The sequence below is a fragment of the Ictalurus furcatus genome, chromosome 6, assembly GCF_023375685.1.
Source record: "Ictalurus furcatus strain D&B chromosome 6, Billie_1.0, whole genome shotgun sequence".
NCBI lineage: Eukaryota > Metazoa > Chordata > Actinopteri > Siluriformes > Ictaluridae > Ictalurus > Ictalurus furcatus.
This window is the reverse complement of record NC_071260.1, coordinates 28,901,812-28,918,463: the sequence shown is the minus strand read 5'-3', so window position 1 is coordinate 28,918,463 and position 16,652 is coordinate 28,901,812. Positions and strand designations below refer to the sequence as shown.

The 16,652-nt window shown below is 39.5% G+C and overlaps 1 protein-coding gene across 1 annotated transcript in view; it reads left to right on the top strand.

Moving 5' to 3' along the window:
- Positions 1-345: 345 nt before the first annotated feature.
- Positions 346-16,652, top strand: part of nck2a (NCK adaptor protein 2a) — a 52,038-nt gene continuing 35,731 nt past the window's right edge. Inside the window, exon 1 of the mRNA XM_053627483.1 lies at positions 346-627. The gene's annotated coding sequence lies outside the window, so the exon portion shown is untranslated. The remainder of the gene's footprint in view (positions 628-16,652) is intronic.

The window sequence follows — 16,652 nt, the reverse complement described above, 5'->3', positions numbered from 1 at the left end:
AGGTTTCCTCCACCAGGCTGATTAGAATGGGTGTGTGAATAGGGTGTGTGAATGTGTATGTGATTGTACCCTGCTATGGATTTGCACCCTGTCCAGGGTGTACCCCACCTTGTGCCCCATGCTCCCTGGGATAGGCTCCAGGTTCCCCGCGACCCTGTCGGATAAGCGGTATAGAAGATGGATGGATGGACAGTGCAGTGGAATAATAAGGTGCAAAGAGATATTATGTGACATTAAAGATAAGTTTCTAGATTGGGTTCTGATGAAAAACAATGAGAAACCCAGAAGGCACAGCTGTAATGGTTCATCTGAACTTGTTTGTATCAGTAGCAGCAGTAGCAGTGAATGCTGGAAGTATGTGGATGGATGGTTGTCCCAGCCGGCCCACACTGGGCGCGCGCCGCCCTCTTTGTAGCACAGCCCTGGTGACGTCACCGACGGAGAGTGTCGCGCGGAGGGAGCGAGCTCCTGCTTGGGCCCGCACACACACACACATACACAAACGCACGCGCGTTCACTGAGAACCTGTAAGAAACTGATACAAATCGGATAGACGCTACATTTCCCGGGCTGTTTTGAGTGTCTTCCCCTCGCCTCTGGACCCGAGCTGTCAGGAGTTGCTCCACGGTAAGCGCCGGCGGAACCGGACTGTAGTTTCAGGGCTGGTTATTAAAGTTGCTGCGCTGCTTTTAGAGGCGAGCCGTGGTGAATATGCTGCTCGGTGGCATTCGCTTTCTGTGTGTTTGGGCAAGTGAGAGGAAGACACGCGAGATTTCGGACACAGATCTAACGACATGTAGCCGCCGAAGTGTTTCTTTAGAGCGGATCACTTTCAGTCCTTTTTGTGGGTTTGTGCCGAATGAGCGCTGCACAATAGGACGCGTTTCATACAGCGCGGAGAAATGTGGCGTTTCCAAAGGATTGTCTGGTGTAAATAAAGTGACTTGAATGTTGTAGTGGGCTTTCTTGTGTGTAGCTTCAATAAGTCCTTACTGTTAACACACACACACACACACACACACACACACACACACACATTAGATCAGAAATCAACATGATTGTTGGCTGAGCGACAAGTAGCCTTTTGTCAGACACTGATTTGCTCTTCGCCAGTTTCCCTGTGTGAGAGAGTGTGAGCGAGTGAGTGAGCAAGTGTGTGTGTGTGTGTGTGTGTGTGAGCGAGTGAGTGAGCAAGTGTGTGTGTGTGTGTGTGCGCGAGCGAGTGAGCAAGTGTGTGTGTGTGTGTGCGCGAGCGAGTGAGCAAGTGTGTGTGTGCGCGAGCGAGTGAGTGAGCAAGTGTGTGTGAGTGAGCAAGTGTGTGTGAGCAAGTGTGTGTGTGTGTGCGCGCGCGAGTGAGTGAGTGAGTGAGCGTGTGTGAGTGAGCAAGTGTGTGTGTGTGAGTGAGTGAGCAAGTGTGTGTGTGTCTGTGTGTGTGTGAGTGAGCGAGCAAGTGTGTGTGTGTGTGAGAGAGTGAGCAAGTGTGTGACTGAGAGTGTGTGTGTGTGTCTGTGTGTGTGTGAACACGACGGACTAAAACGCTTTCCAGCTGCACTCTGCTCTCTGTTCAGGGAATAATGAACTGAACTAACCCATATCACTGTCTCTACCACATTTATCTGTTTGTTTGTTTTTGTTTTTGTTTGTTTTTGACAGCAGGTTCCTGCATATGGCAGTGTGAAGAGATTTCACTCGATATAACTCTGTCTATTAACCAGCTGTTAAGGACCTGAAACTTCAGCAGTGTGTTGTAGTTTACACATATAAACGAGTTTAAATAATCCTCTATAGAAAAACGAGCCATTTCCCCGGCTGAATCTTTACGTCTGATATATATATATATATACGGATCTTGTATGGTAGCACTACTTTTATTGTTCTCTGCTTGATATATCGCTTTGCTTGTATTTTTCTCATTTGTAAGTCGCTGTGGATAAAAGCGTCTGCTGAGTGAATAAATGTAAATGTGATATGCTGTGTAACTGTATGTGAGGTGATTTATTTTCTCTCTCCACCTGTTTGCATTAAGGCACACTGACTGACACGCTGTTGCTTCTGAAACTCTAGTGTCATTTAAAGACTTCTATGGATCAATGTTGATGATACGGAACTCACTATTTATCTATCTGCTTTTTTTTTTTTTCCCCTTTTCAAAGTCTGTCATTGAAATGATTTGGTATATTTACCTCCCAGAACTGTCTCACGCGATTCCGTCCCCAAACATCAGGCGTCCGTCTCCCGTCGCGAGACCACCTGAGGTTTGTGACAGCGTTTCGTCTGCGTGCTCGGAAACGAAGAGCCCCAGAGGCTTCCCTGGTTGCGACAACTTCCATTTGTATCGATACTTTACGCAGATTCCCAGAAAGTGACGATTTTGTTCTCTTGGATGGAAGCGTTGCTTTATTCGCGAAAGTTTTATGCGATATTTCAGTTTTCCGCACAAGATAAATTCGCAACTTGGTTGGAAACTTGGCTAGTGTGAACAGCAAAAACAAAAACAAAAAACAACCACACTGGATCTGGGAATTTCTGTCTGATTTTGGCTTGCTTTATTTGTAGTATTGAAATCTCATAGAGATCTGATATGTCCGGATTTACATTTACGGCATTTGGCAGACGCCCTTATCCCTAGTGACTTACGTTTATCTCATTTATACATCTAAGCAGTTGAGGGTTAAGCGCCTGCTCAAGGGCCCAACAGTTGTAGCTTGGCAGTGCTGGGGCTTGACCTCCTGACCTTCTGATCAGTAATCCAGAGCCTTTAACCTCTGAGCCACCACTGCCCCCACTGGGATACAGTTCACATCAGAATTCATGTGCCTTTAAAATAAATAATAAAATAAAATAAACGACATCATCGTGATTTCGCACTGGCGAGACTTAATCTTGGCCGAAGCTTCATTTTTGGACCTCGTAACTCCCATAAGACTGGCCTTGCACATGAAATTTTCACGTAACTGGTCGCATTAAAACCGCTAAAGACCCAGCACTTCCGTGAGCACGTAGTTAACTCCAAAAAAAAAAAAAAAAAAACCCACCTTACTGTGGATCTTACCTTTATTCTGCGCACTTTGCTTCTTCTAGAACTCAATTAAAGATCTTGTATAGTAGCATTACTTGTATTGTTCTATCTCTTTGCTTGTATTTCCTCATTTGTAAGTCGCTTTGGATAAAAGCATCCGCTAAATGAATAAATCTTAAATGTAAACGCATTAAAACGAGTTTCATGCAACTTGCACAGAGCGTTCCAACATTAACTGATTCGCAGAAAGAAAGCAACTTGTACGTGTCGCTTTATTGTGTAGGTTTACGTGGTTAGGGTCTTAATAATCCATGCTAGCTAGTTAATAAATGACCCGAGGCATTATTGTGCACCGAGTTGCTTCCCTGTTACTTTCGAAGCCTTCCTTTTCTCTCTCTTCCTCCCTTCACTAAACACACTCTCAGACTTCCTTGCATTATAGTAATTAAATTGTAAACCAGTTAGGATATCACCTGTCCGACTTCTGTGCTGTTAGCTGAGCTGAGCGAATCGAATCGCGCTCCACTTTGAAGGCGGTAATCCTGTATTCATAGGTTTATCCGGAAACTTCATTGGAGAGTTGATCGAGCTAACCTGCTTATCTCTTATCTATTTCAATGCTCTGTTCTTGTGGTAAGGGAGTTGCCTGGGATGTGTTTGGTTCACGTTTACCGTATCGTGATGTAGTATAGACTGGGCTTTTATGTAGCACAGTTTTACGCATGTTTTTTTTTGTTTTTTTTTGTCTGCAGTTGTCCGTTACGTTAGATTTTCTTGTACAGTCACTTTTGGTACAAACTCAGGACTGAGTTACAGCAGCAGTACAAAAATACACTGACTAATGCACGTGAGGTTTCCAGTACTCCCCTTAAAAGGGAACAGATTTCTATGATGCCGCTACGGGCCCGTTGCACAATGCTGCTATCCAAACATTGCTGAACAGGAATCATTTGTCTTTCTAAACTTATAGTAAGGAGTGTTTGAGCCATGTACAGTATAAAGATGCGTAGGCCCTGTTCACGAGTGCGTTTTCGTTTTAAAACGCATAACTGTTGCTACGGTTATGCCTGTCGTCTACACTACTCCGGCGTTTTTGACCCCCGAAAATGGAGACTTCTGGAAACGCCGAAGACCCCGTTTTAGTTTGAAAACTCCGGGCTCGCGTTTCAGTGTAAACGGACCAACACGAAGACTTTTGAAAAGAAGGTGTGGCTCCGCCCACATTCGCTCCCTGATTGGGTCTTCTGGATCATCGCGTGTCCTTGCCTGATTCGTCAAGCCCCTACCATATGACCATTGCGCTAACTTGATCGTATACACAACAACACGGAGACTGAACTGCAAGCTTTGCAGGCTTTGTCGTCATCCTTAGCAAACATTGTGCAGTTAAATTCTGTATTTTATAATACTGCAGCTGCATACATGCACGAGAGGCGAGCTATGATTAGAGAAATCGGAAACAAATCTCATTTTGAGCGGGGTAAGCCCTACATGGAACGCCGGTTTGTTGTGCCTGTCGGTGACTAGCAACCAACTTCCTGTTTACACTTGTATGCGCATGCCCAGTATGCATGAGCGGTCATGTGACCTGCGTATTCGGTCGTGTAGTGTGGGCAGAGATCGTTTCTGAAACACAGCGGAAACGCCAGCGTGGACGAGGATCGCATTAGTGTAAACAGGGCCTGGGAGTAAAAGCATATAGAGCGCTGCAGGGATGACGTATTTTTTTTTTTTTTTAGGCCAACCCGGAAGTTAGCATCACCCCGGTTCCCTCGATAATAATGCATAGGATTTTTCCATTGCCTTTTGGATTATTGCAGAAAATAAACTCCGTGACCAGCAAACGTTTATGATTCTTACACGTTTTGTCCTTCATGCTAATCTTCACGAATGAACACAATGAAACGTAGGAGTATTGAAGCCTAAATGCACTCGGCAGACTACGCCACGTCACCACAACTAAGCTGTACAGCACTGCGATTTGATCAAACACTCCAATTGGAAAATACTATAAATTGACAAATCTACACGTTGGGAAGTTTGAGTTTGCGCGTGTATAAACACAACGAGGCTGTAGTGGATGAGTTCTCCTGCTCGGTCTGATGACGTTTAACGTCCCCGACAACCTCTGTAGTCCCTTTTAGCCACTTGTTAGCAACCACCTTTTTCAAGACACGTAAAAGCTTTTAAAAGTATCGCAAGTGGTGTATTACTGATGTATTTTCTGTCGTGGAATAAAATGTGAAAATATCTTGAGCTTGTGGTAATCACAGACCTTATTTCAGGCATTTAACCAAAAACCCACCGACTTCGGCACGACGGAACCGGAAGTGCTAAAATCCTTTTCCGGGTTTTAGGACTGGTTTTTACAGCACTCTTAAGTGCCCAAGATTCCTGTGCGTTGGCCTATGAACCGGAACGGTGTACAAAAAGTTCTTTCACTTTAAGATTAGGTGCTATTCTTCTTCTTTTTTTTTTTTTTAAATCACAAAATTACCTGGTGAAAAAATATCAGGCCGTACTATTATTAACAACGCAATAACTGCTGATTGATTGCACATCAGTCATGTGCACATCTGACTGCTCTGTTCATCGGCTCTGAAAATATATATATAACTATAATATAATATGTGGGTAGTAAATATAAACAGACACGCATTTTGATTATAAAGTGCTTCTGTTCTTACTCAGCATTTACTCAGAACGCCAACCTCATAACATAAAGTATTATTGGCCTTATCTGTTCTAGCCGTAACAGCTCAGCCGGAGTGACGGATCGGATCAGATCAGATCAGATTCAGCTCACGAGTCCATCTCTGGCTATGGCAAAAACCAACATCGATATCTACTTAGTGTGTGGGGTTTAACGCAGTCAGGTGTTACATGTGGAAATAATAGACTTTTTCCACTTGTTTGTAGCTTCTTGTGATTGACTGACTTATTTATTTTTAATATCCTGCGCTCTGTATCAGACGTTTTGATAGCACTTGTCGTCCTCATCATTATTATTGTCGTGCATTTCTTTTTTGCTTGTTCAGGACTAGCTGGTGCTATGGAAATGGGTGCAACTGTTGTACGTCACGCTTAAGATACAAGTTACTTAACTCCTACACCTTGCGCTTAAGAAAATTAACGAGGACCGCTCTCGAGGTTAACGAGAGATTAACGAGGACCGCTCTCCCCGTTTTCTCTCTATCTGTTGAACAGGGTTTGATTAAATCGGCATTCTTTAAACAACACCAGCGACTGACGATATGCGGTCTGTTTGCTGTGAAATATCAGAGAAGTTTCTCTTTAAAACCTCTTCACAGAGCTGACGAGAGGAAGTTTTACTGAGGAGTTATTAAGGGAGTTAAGGGTTAAGTTGTGCTGGACTCCATTGCTGTGGATGAAGGAGTGTTTCGTGAATGAATGAATAGAGAGAGCGGGTGGCTGATACGGGTAACTCTTAAAGGAAATTCCAGAGCACAATGGCGTAAAAAATAAAACGAAAACGAAAGTGTTGCTGGTATCGTAAATGTTTCAGAGTAGGCGAGGTGACCGGACTTACAACTTCGCAATCGTTGACATATGACGCAATCGTTGACGCATTACACCAAAACTCAATCGTGCTGTAAATCACCGAAAGCAGCCTTTTAGGATTATTTGTAATTCAGTTTTAAGTAATACTTAATAATAATGTATAATGCCTATAATAATAATAATAATAATAATAATAATAATAATAATAATAATAATAAATAATAATAAATAATAATAATGCCTATACTAATAATAATAACAATAATGCCTATATTAATAATAATGCTAATAATAATAAGAATGCATATAATAATAATAATAATAATAATAATAATAATAATAACAATAATAATGCCTATAATAATAAGAATAATGCCTATACCAATAATAATAATGCCTATATTAATAATAATAATAGTAATAAGAGGAAGAAGAAGAAGAAGAATGCTAATAATAATAATGATAATATGCATATAATAAAAATAATAGTAAAAATTATAATACATACTATAAGAATACTACTACTACTAATAATAATGTGTATAAATAATAATAATAATAATAATAATAATAATAATGCATGATATAAGAATACTACTACTAATAATGTGTATAAATAATAATAATGTGTATAATAATAATAACACCTATAATAATAATAATAATAATAATAATAATAATAATAATAATAATAACAATAATAATGCCTATAATAATAAGAATAATGCCTATACCAATAATAATAATGCCTATATTAATAATAATAATAAGAAGAAGAAGAAGAAGAAGAATGCTAATAATAATAATGATAATATGCATATAATAAAAATAATAGTAAAAATAATAATACATACTATAAGAATACTACTACTACTAATAATAATGTGTATAAATATAATAATAATAATAATAATGCATGATAAGAATACTACTACTAATAATGTGTATAAATAATAATAATGTGTATAATAATAATAAAACCTATAATAATAATAATAATAATAATAATAATAATAATAATAATAATGGCTGTATACATCACAGAGATGAGTGTCTTCATGTTCAACATAGAACCAAGTTTTATGTTGAAAACATTTACATCATATTAATTCAAATTCTGTACTGATTATGGCAAACGAAGTTCGAATGCTTAAGTGACATAATAATAAGAAATTTAGCCGACAGCACTGACTGAACAAATCAGCGATTATTTCCTCGTCAGTGTTGGTGCAGACGGAGTGACGAGGCCACGCTGAGGTGATGAGACAGAGACTGATGTGGGTGATGCTGATAATCAAAGTGAAAACTTGCATCCATCCATCCATCCATTTTCACGACCGTTTATCTTACACAGGGTCACGGGGAAGCCTGGAGCCCATCCCAGGGAACTCGGGGCACAAGCCAGGGGGACACCCTGGACGTGGTGCCAACCCATCGTGGTGCACGATCACACACCCATTCACACGCTACGGATAATTTGGAAATGGCAGTCGGTCTACAAGTAATATCTTTGGACTGAGGGAGGAAACCCGAGTACCCGGAGGAAACCGTACTCGCACTAGGCCCAGTTGCTTTGTACCATGCCCAAGCACGATTGTCCCCCCCTTCCCCACATTGCACTCACATTGCACTTAACGTTCAAGCCTGAGCACGCTTAAGTTATCTTAAGACATACTTCTTTTAGGTTAGCTTTTACCTGACTATTGGTACGTATAATGCTTATTTTTTATGATTCGTGTCTATACGTGTTTTTTTTTTTTTTTAACGTAAAGCACCTTGAGAAACTTTTAAAGGCGCTATATAAAAAAAAGAAGATTTTTATTATTATGATGGCTTATTTGGAGTCGTTTAAGGCACGGTGACACACGGCTCTCTCACATGCCTTATAGATTTATCACGTACGCAGCTCAGCGATTTTCACTTTAATCATGATGCGCCTATCAGAAGATTTTTACGGGGGGAGGAGGAGGAGGGGGGGAGTCAAACGTGCTCAGGCACCGTATAGATCACCTCGTGGGAGTACACCCTGAGATATATGCAAATAAGGCACCGATTTAAGTTTTCCGAGTTCTATAGAAAATGTCAAAATTGACATGACACGTGGAGGGTTTTTCCCAGCCTGAGATATCCGGGGTTATTTCTGCAGATCCTCTGGCAGCAGGGAAAAGATTGCGTAATCTTTCCATGCACAGGAATGCTCAGTGTGTAAAAATGACTGGCATGGCAGAATCAAACCGGAGACCGCCAGCTCCCGACGTAAAGCGAATCCAGTGTGAATAGGGCTTTAGCGATTTAGGAAGTTTCTCATTCTTAGGACCTGCTTTTAGCGCTCAAATGCATGAATGTGAATTATTCTTACGCGGAAAAACAGGACATTTTAATTTTAGGATCAACACACGAACTATTTTAAAAGATCTTTCTCCTAAATAGCCCAGTTTGGACCCAGTGTGCTACTGACACTCCAGGGCTATAAATCGTGAGGTTCTCTCGTTTCCAGTACCAATGTTTATCTTTGTCATTACTGGTATTTCTTTCGTAACGTGATCAGAATAAGTGTCCGCGGTAAGGTCTTTAAGAATATCTCTGTTTAAAGACCACTGAAGAAGAAGAACGAGCACTGTGTTGTCCTTCTCTGTACAGCGTTAAACTTCCTCAGCTTGGCTAACATGCATTAGGAAGATTTCCCTTTTATAGTGAGTAGGACAGACCGACGTGATAAATCTGTCAAGGAAGATGTATCAAATGTGTGTGTCTTGAAATGGATATCATGGGCGGTATCCAGTTCCGATCGAAAAATCCGTTTAGCGGTAGCGCAAGCTCCTCTGCGGTGAGATGTGCAGGCTGGTATTAGCTTGCGTGTTCATTTCTGTTATTTTCTTACCTCCGTAGTCGTGTATTTACGATGCCGTATGCTGTTTGAAGCCTTTCTCCACCTCGCTAGAAAAGGCTTTGCAGCTTTTATTACATTTAAGAATATGAGTGATGATGTTCAGTGCATAATCAGTGAACCTCAGTGATTATGCAGTCAGTGAAACGCAGGAAGCGTGGAGAACGTTACCCGGAAGTGTTTGTGAAAGTAGCCCATGCTGCCTAATGTATTATTATTCTGTCTAATATCAATAAAATGAGAATCACGGTTTTGTTCCATATTGAAAACGGGGCGTCTGTGGATCAGGTGATAGCGCGGGGTGTCCACTAATCGTAGGGTTGGAGGTTCGATTCCCGGCCCACATGACTTCACATACTGAAGTGTCCTTGGGCAAGACACTGAACCCCAAGTTGCTCCCGATGGCAAGTTAGCGCCTTGCATGGAAGCTCTGCTACCATTGGTGTGTGTGTGTGAATGGGTGAATGAGACACAGTGTAAAGCGCTTTGGATAAAAGCGCTATATAAGTGCAGACCATTTACCAAATGCATTATTATTATTATTAGCTGTGTCACAATTATTCAGCTTATTATTTAGGAATATTATAACATTAATATTTGGAATCCTTTTTAAATAAACATCAGCGATATTTCGCTGAACGTTATGATCCTACATTCTTTCATTTGTATGAATCTGTGAATCAGAATATGACCGATCTGTACTCACATTAGTTAAATGAATCTTTTGAATACAGATAGATACCAGATGGAGGAATAGATAGATAGATAGTTAGATAATTTACATTCGATTGTGTTTACTTTCCAAATAAACCAGATCTCGCTGTTGGTCCATTTGGCTTTGCACACATACGTCCAGAACCTTTGAGTACCAGTCACCGCGTTTCAGACAAAGAGCTGCTCAGTGTTTTGACTTGCTTTGTGTGGGGTTCACCACTCCCCCGGCCGATCTCCTGAACTGTCTGCATTGTTTGGACTGGTTCAGCCCCATCCATGATCTACACGGTTAATCATTCTGAGGACAGGCACATTAACCGTGATCCTGAATAAATACAGCCTGGCGGAAACGGTTGCCTGAGATTCTGTCTGCTTTCACACCACTTATGTTTAGCGAGTGGTTCGGATTTGAGGATGGACCGTCAAAACCAAGAAATACCCAACTCGGGTAAAAATAAATAAATAAAAAGTTGAATTACCATGCCGCTTGAGACGTAATTCGTATGAAATTATAGAGTGTGTCTGCTGATAAGCGTATCCAACTGTGAATTTTGCAAGCCTAGTGTTTTGCGTGTCTCGCAGCTAGCTTACTCAAATCTCTCCATGACGAGATCCCTCAGCACCGTGACCTAAATATAATTTAACGTCTCTATAAATGGGCTTAATTACAGCGTTCGTAGACTTGGCCATGTCTTACACGGATACAGCCAAACCCCAGGTAGTTTGTGGTTCGGATTTTTTTTTTTTTTTTTGTAAATATATCGATGTATCACATGTTAGCAGTTAAATGTGCTTTTACATTGCCGCACGGGAGGACTGCTGAACAAATGCAATTGGTACATGCACATGAGCAGATCCTGAGCATTTCTGGTTTGTTTTGTTTTTAATAGATAAAATATATATGTAAAATAAAATGTAGATTACAGACTTTGGACTGTACTTGACCAGGCGAGATCGTATGGAACTGAAGGTCATCACGACTCCTTTAAAGTGACGTACACAGGATGTTTTAGAGGAGCGTATTGTATTTGAAATATGTCGGATATTTCTGGTTTGGAGTGGAAGATTACCTAATCTTACTCCCTGACCTGCCTGCGTGAAGTAAATTGTGATCGTTCTAAAATAGGCTTCATTAGTGAAAGAAAGCCCAGATTCATAATGCCTAGCTGAATGATAAACCGTCCCATTTAATAGAGCACACAAACGATGAAAGGTCATGGTGTGATCATTTTTTTCCTCAGTCCTTGAGCAGACATGCCGCTGACTCAAGCGAGGACCGAGGTTCAAGTTGAAGGAAATGTTTGAAAGAAATCATTTTCCACTTCAGCATGCTCTCGGTGCTATAGTAGCGTAGGGAAAGTACAGCGTCAGTGTTTTCTACATGGCTGCATATTTTCCAGGTAGCACTCAGCGACTCATTGCCTGATTTATGAGCCAGATTTACCGGTGATGTTACTAGTATTGTTCTTGTATTGTGAGTAATTGTGCAAATAATTGTCCCTCTATTCCTGATCTTGTGAGTGTATGCCTGGAAATGGTTGACTGTTAAAGGGATCTTTATTCCCAGTGCTTTGTTGTTCATCCACATCAGCAGAAACTAGGTTGCTTGGGAATTCTTGCTGGGGTCAGCCATGATACAGCGCCCCCTGGAGCAGAGAGGGTTAAGGGTCTTGCTCAAGGGCCAAACAGTAGTAGCTTGGCAGTACTGGGACTTGAACCCCCGACCTTCTGATCAGTAACCCAGAGCTTTAATGACCAAGCCACCACTGCCGCCTATATATAAATAATAATAATAATATTTTTTTTTTATCTGAAACGATTTTCAGTCTTTTTAAACGAACTTTACTCAGTCCTGTTCAAGTGGAAGTGAAAGGAAAACGATTACCCATGTTAATGACCTCACTGCTTTTGGTATTCACAATACAAATGGATTCTCAGCCTCTCTTTCTAGACATTTTACCCTTGATAAGCTCTCAGACTACTTGTTGCTCCCACCGCAACTTCTGAACAAATTACGGATCCCTGAATTATGGATCATGTCATGCCATGTTGCCGAAAAATACAGAGCGCCAAAAACAGAACTGAAGTGAAATACCAGAAATGTCTGGAAAAAGAAAGAAATTAGTAGAAGACATGTCAAACCCCACTCCTTCTTCATGTCATAGGCCTACTTGTGACACTCATTCAAGTGCTTAACGTAGGCAGAATACAGTTAATACACGACATATAGTACAATAGTAATACACACTCACTGTCTGCTTTATTAGGAGCACCTGTACACCTGCACGTTCATGGCAGCAGCACAGTGCAAAAATATCATGCAGATCCAGGCCAAGAGTTTCACTTAATGTTCGCGTTAAAACATCAGAATGGGGCAGATGCCATCTCTGTGACTTTACCCATGGCATGGATGTTGGTATCAGAAGTATTTTGAGTTGGAGTATTTCAGAAATTGCTCATCTCTTGGGAATTTCTCACACAACAGTCTCTAGAGTTTACACAGAATGGTGCGAGGAAAAAGAAAAAAAAAAAACATTGCATGAGCGACAGTTCTGTGGGTGGAAACGCCTTGTTGATAGGAGAGGTCAGAGAAAAATGGCCAGATTGGTTTGAGCTGCTAGGAAGGATATAATAACTCAAATAATCATCAAATAATTATCTTTCTTTACAACTGTGGTGAGCAGAAAAGCATCTCAGCATGCACAAAACATCAAACCAAGAGCATGGGCACAGACTCGCCCCAAACTGGATAGATCACCGGATCCTTTTCCAGTCTTCAACTGTCCCGTTTGGTGTGAAAACTCAAACGAGCCTTTCTGGCCCGTCCCAACAACCATGCCACGGTCAAAGTCACTGAGATCACATTTTCCCCCAATCTGATGTTTGATGTGAACATAAACTGGAAGCTCTTGACCTGTATCTGGATGATTTTATGCACTGTGCTGCTGCCACTTGATTTGCTGATCAGATAACTGCATAAACGAGCAGGTGTACAGGGGTTCCTAATAAAGTGGTCGTGAGTAAATAGTAATTATTCCTGTTCCTGCCTGCTAGTTATCTACTTCAGGTCTATAGCAGTCTACTGCTAGTTCAGTGCTTCTGTTAGACTTTCTGATACGTTGCCATGTCAGTATTTTTCCCCACATGGTTTTTTTTTTGTGCATTGACAGAAAACTGCAGATAGATATGGAGAGCAAGTCTCAAGTTCTTTTCCCTGCAAAGCGGATTTTGTTTTCTCTAGGTTTAGGGTTGAGTTAGGGTTAGGGTTGGGTTAGGGTTGGGCTTAAGGTTAGAGTTGGGTTTAGGGTTGGGTTGGATTTAGGGTTAGATCATCGATCTGAGGCCACTTCAAACCCCTTATACAGAGGTAGTAAGGGAGCTGTGTTGCAGGTTATTCGTTAAATATCATTTATTCATTGATTTGCATAAATATTATTAGTAATTAACTTCCTGATCCAGACATGCATTTGAATTGATAGATTTTAATGTTCAGTGCTTTACTTTAGACCGTGTTTATTCGTGCGATTGTATGGTGCTTGATTTCCTATTTGTCACTGAGGTGTGAATCACTAGGGAAATTACAAGTCATTTGGATTTCGATGTAGTGTGCCACAATTCTTTATGTATCCATCCATAATCTATATTCTCTATTGGCTTGGCTGTGTTATAATTGTAGTAGGCTGATGTTTTTCATCAGGACTGGCAGAATGAATGGCACTGTTTGGAGAGCTAAAAATCCACATTTCAGTTTTTCAGCTGTTTTTAGTCCATGGAGGCATGCCTCATAACCTTTTTTTTTTTTTTTTTTGATGGGAAGAAATTTAAATTTTAATGTCATACTTTATTTTCACGTATTACAGTTTGTATGACATTTCTAAATGATTTGGAAGCAATCATGAACAAAGCAGCGCTTTGAGTAAACCAGTTCACCGTGCTAATATAGGAGTACACAATACACTTCCTAGTGATGAGTTAACACCCGGAGTCCAGTTGGACTATATAAACACAGTTCAACACAGTGGGCGTTAAATAAGTAGATTTTGCTGTGTATTAATAGTAGTAGTACAGTGAGTATGTGTATTATAAACGGCCATTTGGGACCCTAATAGTGTGTAGTAGTAGTGGTAGTAGTGTAGTAGTAGTAGTAGTAGTAATAGTATTATTAGTAGTAGTAGTAATAGTATTATTAGTAGTAGTAATAATAGTAGTAGTAATAGTATTAGTAGTAGTAGTAGTAGTGATGGTATTATTAGTAGTAGTAGTGTAGTAGTAGTTGTAATAGTAGTAGTAGTAATAGTATTATTAGTAGTAGTAGTTGTAATAGTAGTAGTAGTAATAGTATTATTATTATTAGTAGTAGTGTAGTAGTAATGGTATTATTAGTAGTAGTAGTAGTGTTGTAGTTGTAGTAATAGTAGCTGTAGTAGTAATAGTAGTGTAGTAGTAGTAGTAGTAGTAATAGTCTTATTAGTAGTAGTAGTAGTGTTGTAGTAATAGTAGTAATAGTAGTGTAGTAGTAGTAGTAATAGTATTATTAGTAGTAGTAGTAGTAATAGTAGTAATATTATTATTGTTAGTAGTAGTAATAGTATTATTATTAGTAGTAGTAGTGTTGTAGTAGTAGTAATAGTAGTAGTGTAGTAGTAGTAGTAATAGTCTTATTAGTAGTAGTAGTAGTAGTGTTGTAGTAGTAGTAATAGTAGTAGTAGTAATAGTAGTAGTAGTAATAGTATTATTGTTAGTAGTAGTAGTAATAGTATTATTATTAGTAGTAACAGTAGCAGTAGTAGTGTAGTAGTAGTAGTAATAGTCTTATTAGTAGTAGTAGTAGTGTTGTAGTAGTAGTAATAGTAGCAGTAGTAGTGTAGTAGTAGTAGTAGTAGTAGTAGTAGTAATAGTAGTGTAGTAGTAGTAGTAATAGTCTTATTAGTAGTAGTGTTGTAGTAGTAGTAATAGTAGTAGTAGTAATAGTATTATTGTTAGTGGTAGTAGTAATAGTATTATTATTAGTAGTAGTAGTAATAGTATTAGTAGTAGTAATAGTATTATTATTATTATTAGTAGTAGTAATAGTATTAGTAGTAGTAATAGTATCATTATTGGTAGTAGTAATAGTAGTAGTAATAGTAATAGTAGTAATAGTATTAGTACTAGTAGTAATAGTATATAAGAAGCCACTTGGGATTCAGCCTACGTTGTCTGAATTATTTCAATTAGATGGCGGATTATTCCATCTTCAATTGTTAAATGTAGTTGCATTTCTGCAGCATTTGACTAGATGAACATTACTGTGGCTAAATAAATAAAATACTATTGCAATCATTAAAGAATTTTCTTTTCTTTTCATATTGACCTGCATCAGTGCACATCCTTATTAGTGACTTTTATATGTTGCTTAATGAAGTTTTATTCCCCCTCTTTCTTTAACTCCTACTTCAACTGTTCTACAGCTACACACCCTCATACACATACACTGCCATGTGGTTTTAAGTGAACAGTGTTTTCGTAAGCTGTGTTTTAACAGTATGTGGTAAGTGGAGCTCTCATACTACAGAAAACACCAGACAGTTACTTTTCCTTTACTACATAAAGTGACTTGGTCGTTAATTCATTCAGCTGTCATAAACACCTTAAAAGGGCTTATTATAGGGCAATTAAGGGTCTTTCACAGACTCGCACCCTCTCCAAACTGCATGGCTGGTTTTGAATTTCCTCTCTGAAATGCTTGGTAGATTTGGACTGTGTGGCATGAGTCAGGGGGATGAAATTCAACACCAGCCCACTGAGATGCAGAGCTGGCCAGACGGTAGGAGCTCTGTCTTTCTGCTTCATCTCCCCTGCTGATTCTACACCACCAAAAAACAAATAAATGCTAGATTCATACAAATATGGTGCGCTTAATCCCTACCTAAATCTGTAGATATGTGTATGTGTACACAGGCATGAGAGATTTTGTGAGTAAGCATGTGTTTAGCTCTTTATTGGGACCATGTAATTTGGAATAATAATAATTGTGAGAATTACATCACGTGCAAAGTAGAACAGGAAACGATAGGTAAATTAGGTGTTTGTGTATGTTAACTGTTCTATTTTGATACGTGATGGACACATTCTTCTGTAGACACTGGGCCAAATTTATCAAGGCTGATATGAGTAGACGTCGTAAAATTATTTATTTATTTTATTGATCCTTTATTTAAAGAGGAAGATCCCATTGAGATATCACAATCTCTTCTTCCAGGGAGACTCGGTCAAGACGGCAGCACATATCGCTTCACAGGAGCATTTGTATAAGAAATTGGCTTTTCGTGAACATCCCATAATTTCGTTCGTATCCTACTCATTAGATTTAAATTTACACATAAGACAGTCTGTACAGGATTTCATGGATTTTTTTTTCTGATTGTTGCGGCCAAAATGTAATTTAAACAGAGTTTTTAGTGTTGTGTTTTTTTTTTTTTTTTTTTGTCTGTGGAAATCTACTTGAATTGGCAAAATCATAATCACATG